This window comes from Gavialis gangeticus, unplaced genomic scaffold, assembly GCF_001723915.1.
Source record: "Gavialis gangeticus isolate Ggan-Ray unplaced genomic scaffold, GavGan_comp1, whole genome shotgun sequence".
NCBI classification, from domain to species: Eukaryota; Metazoa; Chordata; order Crocodylia; family Gavialidae; genus Gavialis; species Gavialis gangeticus.
Window position 1 is genome coordinate 49,598,849 of NW_017729025.1, and position 7,831 is coordinate 49,606,679.

Consider the following 7,831-nt stretch of genomic DNA (forward strand, 5'->3'; position numbering starts at 1 on the left):
TTCAGGGAGTTCTTGGCTCTGGATTGATTCTTTCCTCCTCTTTGTCTGTAGTTTTGTAGGTCTTAATTGCCGCTCATTAACATGCTTATCCAGACCAGCTACTGTGTCACACAGTCAACCATGATTCATTCATGGACCTGCTCCATATAGAGATTCCTGCTCTTGCTAACATTGTTACATGGTACAACTTGCTTTTAAACTTCAAGTACATTTGTAAAAGCATCTACAAGCTCTATTGTCACTACAAATACACCTTATATAAAAATAATAATGATATAATAAAAGAAAAAGAGAGAGGAAGGTAGAAAATAGAAAGCATCCCCAAAAGGGGGCAAATACTAAAAAAGGGACTTTTGTCATACGGAGGAGCTTCACATTTGGGGGGAGAAAGGGGGGCAGACAAAAGGGTTTCTTGCTACATTATTAAACGTGGCACAACTGGCCAGGCCCTGTAGCAGGGACACACCAGGTAGTGGGCATATACAGAAGAGCTGTGTAAGAGAGGGCATAAATTACGTTGTATAAATAGATGTGAGTCTTATTAAAAGGGGCTTCTATACACACAGTGCATCTACACATGAAATTAATGCAAAGCAATAAACACCAGGGCAGCTTGCACCTAAGTCAACTGCTCCTGGGCACAGCGTCTACACATGTGCCTGGAACAGCAGTAATTTGAGCCAGGGTGGAGCAGGCCCCCAGTTGGCTGGGTTGACTGGGCACAATGTACACCCACAGTCAGCATCTACACATGCATTTCGGCACAGTAAAGTACTCCACTGTAAGACAGTACTATCCTACAGCAGAGTTAATTAGTTTGCTGTGCCATAATACTGGTGCATGTGTAGATAGTGACGCTTTACTTTGGAGCTAATTTGTCAACTCCACAGTAAAGCACATGTGTAGATGCACCTAAAGGAAAGTTAGTGTAGCTTAAGCTACAGGGTATCTTAGTGTAGTTTAAGCTACAGCACATCAGCTTTTCTGCACTAACTCCTAGTCTTAGGATGCAAGTAGATGAATGATTTGCTACAAGGTAGTGTATGAACCAGCAGTGTGTCAACTACTTCACATAATTGCTCATGTTTGTGTTAATGCAAGGTAGCTTGTTCCTCACTGAAAGTAAGTTAAGCCACTTTGCATTTCCTGTGATGTAAGAGCAGGTAGGCACCTGGATAGCTATGGCAGACAAGGTTCTTTGGGTGTATCTGATATCTTTTATTAGACCAATTTAAATAGTTGGAAAAAAAAATGTCTTAGCAAGCTTTTGGGTTTAAAAACCCTTTGTCAGGCTGAGGAAGCCTCTGCAGTTGGTGTGTGCTCATCCTAGATAGAATGAATAGTCTTCATTCCATCCAGGATGAGCACACACCAGCTGCAGAGGCGTCCTCAACCTGACAAAGGGTTTTTAAACCTGAAATCTTGCTAAGACATTTTTTTCCCCAACTACTTAAGACCAACACAGCTACAGCCTACACCCCTGGATAGCTATGGAGCACCTAAAGTACCAGAAGTCCACACCCTAACATACTGTAACTTGCTTGTGCATCCACACCTTAAGAGCCCACTAAGTGCAAGAGCATTGTGAAAGTAAGATGTGTCACACAAAGGCACTCTTTGGACATCTTTCTACTCCATGGGATGATGCTAGGGAGCACTGCTATGACAGGCCCTGCCAACTCCCTCCCACTTCACATACACATGTAGTGGCTCTCTCAGTCTTGGGTTTATGTGTGTGACAGTGGGTATTCCCAGTGCTAATGTCTAATGGAACTGGTTTGGGTATGCAGCAAGTGGCTGGTCTTGCTTTCATGGTGGCACTCCTAGTAAAATCTGATGCACTATAAACATACCACAATGTATACAGGGAGTTACACTGGAGTAGTTGGAGTAGCTGGTGTGCTTACTGTGCATTAGCTTCCTGTGTAGACACTTCACCCCCCGGTGTCTGCGTAAATCAGGAGTAACTCCATGGAAGTAAATGAAATTATACTCTTCCACGTATGAATAAAGCAGCTGTTGGCTGGATGCTGTAGCAATCAGTGAAAGTCATTTATCAGCCTGCTGCTGGGCTTAAAACCCTTCTTCAGCTCCACCAATTCAGGATTCCGCATATAGTGAGAGTGCCTAATTGCTTTTTGAGTGCAGCTATTTGATTATGTGGATTCCTCGTTGCTGGGGTTTATGGATTACAGCCAGTTGTGGCTTGGTCCTTGTCAGAACCCATTACCAGTGGAGGAGCTGTGATTCAGAACAGTTGGAGGCTGTGTGATTAATCTTCTGTCACTTAAACAGCACAGAAATGGCTAAAATTGCAGGAACATGCTGCCAAGAAGTTGTTGCTGGTGCTGCTTGAGGATGTTCTTTCAGTCCCTAGGGTAGAGCAAACACTGGCAGATAAGCTCCATTGCCATCAGACTTGTGGTGTTTTTCCAAGTCTACAGAAATCACATGCTTTTTATTAGAAAGATTATTCATTTACCATGTGGAATCACCTAGACCCTTTGCACCAGACGCTACATCCATACACAATCCACTTACAATGAAAAGATGGTTGCTGGTCCCAAAAGCAGTGCTACCCTTATTTATTATAAACATAATGGCAGGTTGGAGTTGGATTTTAATGGTAGGCCAATTGATTCCTCTTCAAATAGAGATGAATGCACAAGAATGTATTCAATGATGTATGCTATGAGGAAGTGATAATCCTTGGCCAACAAAGTTATTTTGGCATAAACGTGCAATGAGATATATGTGCCCCACAAAACAGCAGCCAGGAAAAGGTTGATGAGAGAGGTAACCTCATTACCTTGCCCAGCTGTGACTAAGCAGACTATTAGAGACAGCTGCTATACAAAACTGAAGCCGAGGCAGAACAGGGGACAGCTGGAGACAAAAAAATGTAAAAAGTTCAATAAGAAGCAGCTCAGGGAAACACTGAAGATTAGGAAGGATTGGTCCTCAGCTGCATAATATGAGGGTCTCTGGGCTGAAACTGTGTGGCCACGGGTCCTGTTTCATACTGGACCATCCTATTTTTAAACGCTGTCCCCTGTCTGTTTCTCAATGAAGACTGGACTGCAAAAAGTCCTGTTTTTCAGTTCATTAGTGGAAACTCATGTCAATCACTTGTCTTCATGATTGTATTGGCTGTGCCTAGAGCTAGAGTGGTGCACAGCCAGGAGCAGGATTCGCAGCCAGGGAGAGAGGCGGCCCTTTTGTGGTGGCCCCACCCCTCACCGCTGATTGGCCAAGGGGATGTCTGTATTCTGGGTTTGTATCAGTGGCCACCCTAGCTGAAACCTATAGTGGAGGCTGGGTTTTGGCTTCCTCTAGCTGAAGTGAAAGCCCGAGAAGGCAAGGAACCAAAAGACATGCAAGTCCCAGGTTGTAAGGAAGCATAAGGCTGGCCAAAGACTATTCTGGACTTTGGAGCATAACTGAACTTTTTACTATTCCAAGAGATGCGATTTCCTAAGTTATAGAAAAGCAAGTGGACATAGGTGACAAAGGGTTGCTATGCCAGATCTGAGCTTTGCTGGAGGGAACAACGTGAAGTCCTGCTTGTTGATGCAGTTTGGACTGACAAAACTGCGTTTAAAAGAATAGTCTATTTTGGTTCAAGAGAGGGAGAGGGGTCATCTTGTACTAGAACAGAAAGCAGCGTTGCCAGTTTAGTCTGGTCCTCATTAGGAATAAGTTTCTTGTATTGTATGCTAGTATTCCTATTTGCATGTCCAGACCAGTCCATGAGCAATCAGTACTCTATTTTTAACAGATTTGTCAATGTTTACAAAAGTGCTCTTAGTGCAGACAGCTTTTGTCAGTACTCAAGCAGAACCACCAGTGAGTCCTGCTTTATTTTTCCTTGGCCCTCACTCAGGCAGAGTAAGGATTTCAGGTTCCAACTCTAACATTCTCTGTGGTTTGTTCAGGTCCAATGAAGGCAATAGGCCTACTCATACACAAAGATGACCACACAGGGAGCGCCCCTTCACGTCCTATCCAGACTAGGATTTAAGGTGTTGTGTCTTCTTAATATATTTTGAAAGCCTAGTGGAAGCCTAGGATTTAAGTTAATCGGTATAGTGCACATTAAAGGTGCTCGTCTTGTCTTCATCAGCTTCTTCAAATGTATTGGCACATACGAGCTAACATTCCATCATACAGTTTACCCCTTACTGTAGACAAGACCTGAGAGCAAATCTATATAGAAAATAGAGACTGCTTCAAGTAGCTGATCAGGAATTCCATTTTTAATTGTGTTCCAATTTTTTTGCATTCAGGAAATATGATATAGTTTGTCAACAGAAGCTTAGTGCTGAAGGCAATAGAAACACAAATTTACTGACTGTCAATTTTGGCTGATAAACCATATAAGGTGGGCCATTGTTACATGGGCACTTTCACCCAGAATACAAGTTTTTTTTCACCTTTAACTGAAGCACGTTGACACAGCTTCTGAGAATTATTGTTTGAAATTACGTCTGTACATAACCCTTTATTTACAGTCAGCAACTGTTCTAATTTTTTTAGTGCTAGTTGTATTGAGAAAACTGTTGCAAAGCATGAGTTCATTATTGAATTCCGTCTGTGGTAACCAAAATAAAAAAAATATTGAATTGGAACCCATGGGTTTGTTTTTTTCCCCCGGTCTCTGTGGACAGTTGTAAAATCATTCATTAGGACATATTAAAGGCCAAATGCAATCCTGGTTGCTGTAATGAGGGAGAGTAGAGAAACTGGATTAAATTCTCAGGGGAACCTCTGAGGAGTATGGGTACAGAAGTAGTTGCGTTGGCAATATTTCTACCAGCCTCTTCTTAAATTAAGCTCCTTTACGTCCTGTTTAGAACTTAATTATTAAAAAAAAACCCAGCCCCCCTAAAAACTATCTATATTGGGTCTTTTTTGTCAGGGCAAAAGCCCAGGACAGATGTGCCATACCAGCATACATGACCAGGGCCCTCTCTACACGTTACATTTATGTTGCAATTAACATGCTAATTACAACATAAATGGGGTGTGTCTCATTGGTGTAATCTATGTTTTACTTTGGCACTGCAAGTCTATAGTTGCTTTTCATGCTAGTGTATCTATGGACAAAGTCAAACCATGTTTGTTGTCTGGACAAACCCTACAGAGCAGTAAAGACATTAGCTATTTTCTAATGTCTACCAGTGGTTTACAGAGTGAAGGGATTGTATACTGAAGTTCCTCAAAACTATATGAACTGCTGTCTCCTTCATTGTATAATCAGTGGTGTTCACATGGAACGATGATGTTCTTAAGTCAGTGCAATCTGATTATGTGGTTGCTACTAGTTTTTATGGATGTGCATTTATTACCAATTCTCCAGTCTAACAGGACAGAAAAATAGCTGAAAATGAAACTTTTGGAAGAACTGGAAAAAAAAAAACAGCTTTAAGAAACATTAAAAAAAGTTGGAGATTATCACTTAAAAGGGAGAGACTTCAGACCACAAGTCAAAATTGTTTGTTTCTTTTTCACTGCCTTACTTCAGGTACTTGGCACCTCTGAAGATCCGAGGACTTCTGTCTCAAGAGTAGTACCCCAAATTAATGGACACTTGAAAATTATCTTCTTAACCCTTGTAACTCCATTTTCATTTTTGTAAAATGGGCACAACACCTTCTTCAAAGACCTGTTGTAAGGTAAAATAAATGAACATTGGTAAAGAACTTTGAATCCAACAATGAAAGGTACTATAGAAGAGCAAAGCAACCCACCTAGTCTGGGGGTCAGACTAGATGATCTGTTCAGGTCCCTTCTGACCCCAAACTACTATGAAACTAGTATGAAACCCCAAGACAACAACTTCCTCCCACTTTGTGTAAAATCTTTCCTTTCAAAGATGAAGCTGTTTAACAGGCAGGAGAGGCAGAGCAGCACACGTTGCATTTCCAACACTGGCACAATTCTAGTTGTGTAGATCACAATGGCTCAGAGAGAAGCAACTACATGTAGCTGTTCACCTCATGAGGAACATGGGTTGCCTATAAACGTCATGGTACTAGCTACAATGTGTGTGCTGGCTTTGGGAGCTGGGTATGCCTTCTGGCTGGCAAACCATGCCTCTCCGAACCTACGGTGAGGATAGGAGTCATTTATCATATCTTGTGCTCTTCTTGAGAGCTCATTACTTGCTACTGCACAGGGCTGGATTTGGAAGAAATTCCCTTTACCCCACCAAACTGTAGTGTTTGGCCTTTGTCTCAGGATATCCCAAAGCCCTAACATTATCGCAGTGGATATATACATGCAGGTATGTGTGTACATGTGTATACCTGTCTTATACAGCTACCTGGCCATCTCCCTAGACAGGGAGAGGCAGGATAGTGTGATGGACAGAGTATTGGGAATCAGGAGCTAACAGAATAAGGCCAGGGACCCTCGTTTGCATCCATTTTAGCAAGATCCATCATGGCTTCTGCCAGCCTTGGTGTCTCCCTGCACCTTGTGTTCCTCCTCCCTGTGGCTGCCCTGTTTACATACAGCTATTGCTATTCTCTAACACGGACTTTGGGAAGGTGCTTTTCAACCCCATGTCACTAATAAGAACATAAGAATTACCATTTATGGGTCAGACGATAGGTCAGGGATGGACAACTGCTTTATCTGGCAGGCCACTTAATGAGTTTTTGTGAGCTGTTGAGGGCCACACGTAAAATCTTTCAGAAAATATCATTTTAACAAATTACAGATAAAAAAATCAAATCATATACTAGAAGTCAAACATCTACTAGAACATATTTTATTTTAAAAAATAATTTTTGACCTGATGTATGTGTTTTTGAGTACTGTATATGGAAGCGATTGCATAATAGCTCAAAATAAAGTCTAACTCTTGTGTATTGTGTGTGTGGTGGAGGGGTGGTAGGTGTGTGTGGGAGATGGAGGCAGTGGGGGTGCATGTGGGTGTGGGGAGCTTCCTGCATGCTAGGTTTCAGGAGCCAGCTCCAGGTTCCAGCTACCTTCCGCTCACTTGGCCACCCACAGGTGCAATTTACCCCTGGCCTGGCTGGGTGTGTGGTGCCCAGCTTGTGTCCCTGTGGCTGTTGTTGTTTCCCTGCGCTAGCTGCTGCCCAGAGTGGTGCAGCATGAGCAGGAGGAGAAGGAGGAGCTGCTGGAGGTGGGAGGAGCCAAGCAGTACCTGGGCAGTTGCAGCCGCACCAGAAGCAGCCCCGCCAGGAAGCTGTGCATGATGGCTGGGGCCAGGACCATTGGCAGGCGTGGGTGGGAATGCAGCACATGCTGCCCAGGGCAGAAGTGGGAGGAGCTTGGACCCAGGTAGATCATCACCGGGGCTGACACATGGGCTGGTTTACAATCAATTGGTTGGCACCTGCCTGCAGACCAGATACAATCAATTGGTAAGCCAGATCCAGCCTGCAGGCTGTATTTTGCCCACCCGTCATACGTCCATCTTGCCCAGTCTCCTGTGTCCACAGTGGATTCTGAAAGGGAGGGGAAACAGGGTATGGTTCCCCCCGCCACACTTCCTCTCTCACTTGTAGCTTCCAGGATTTCAGGGCTAGGAAGTTCAGATTCAGGGGCTGTGCCCCTTACTCCAGTGCTCAGTAGCTACTGCTGTCCCTTTCCTCCAGAATTTATACAACTGTCCTTGAGTGTGCCACCTTGGTCTGTCATGGGACACTTATCGAAGGGGACTGGGGGCTGGAGCCGAGAGGCTGGGGCTGGGGGCCGGAAGCAGGAGCTGGGGGCTGGAGGTGGGGGCCAGAGCCGGGAGTTGGCACGGGCTCCGCCGGCTCCGGGGAAGTGCTCCGCTCCCTGGCATCAGGGCCAGGGA

General features: G+C 44.1%; 1 protein-coding gene and 1 long non-coding RNA gene across 3 annotated transcripts in view; one reads left to right on the top strand and one right to left on the bottom strand.

The window, feature by feature from the left end:
• Positions 1-7,831, top strand: part of STON2 (stonin 2) — a 204,277-nt gene that overhangs the window by 129,729 nt on the left and 66,717 nt on the right. The gene's annotated exons all lie outside the window — the stretch shown is intronic.
• LOC109298558 overlaps positions 1,447-7,831 on the bottom strand; it is a 16,070-nt gene continuing 9,685 nt past the window's right edge. Inside the window, exon 3 of one of the 2 annotated variants that reach the window (XR_002097649.1) lies at positions 1,447-2,438. This is a non-coding gene — a long non-coding RNA (uncharacterized LOC109298558). Of the gene's footprint in view, positions 2,439-2,571; positions 5,666-7,831 lie in introns of those variants that run through there. The other variant, XR_002097648.1, reaches the window with a different exon arrangement.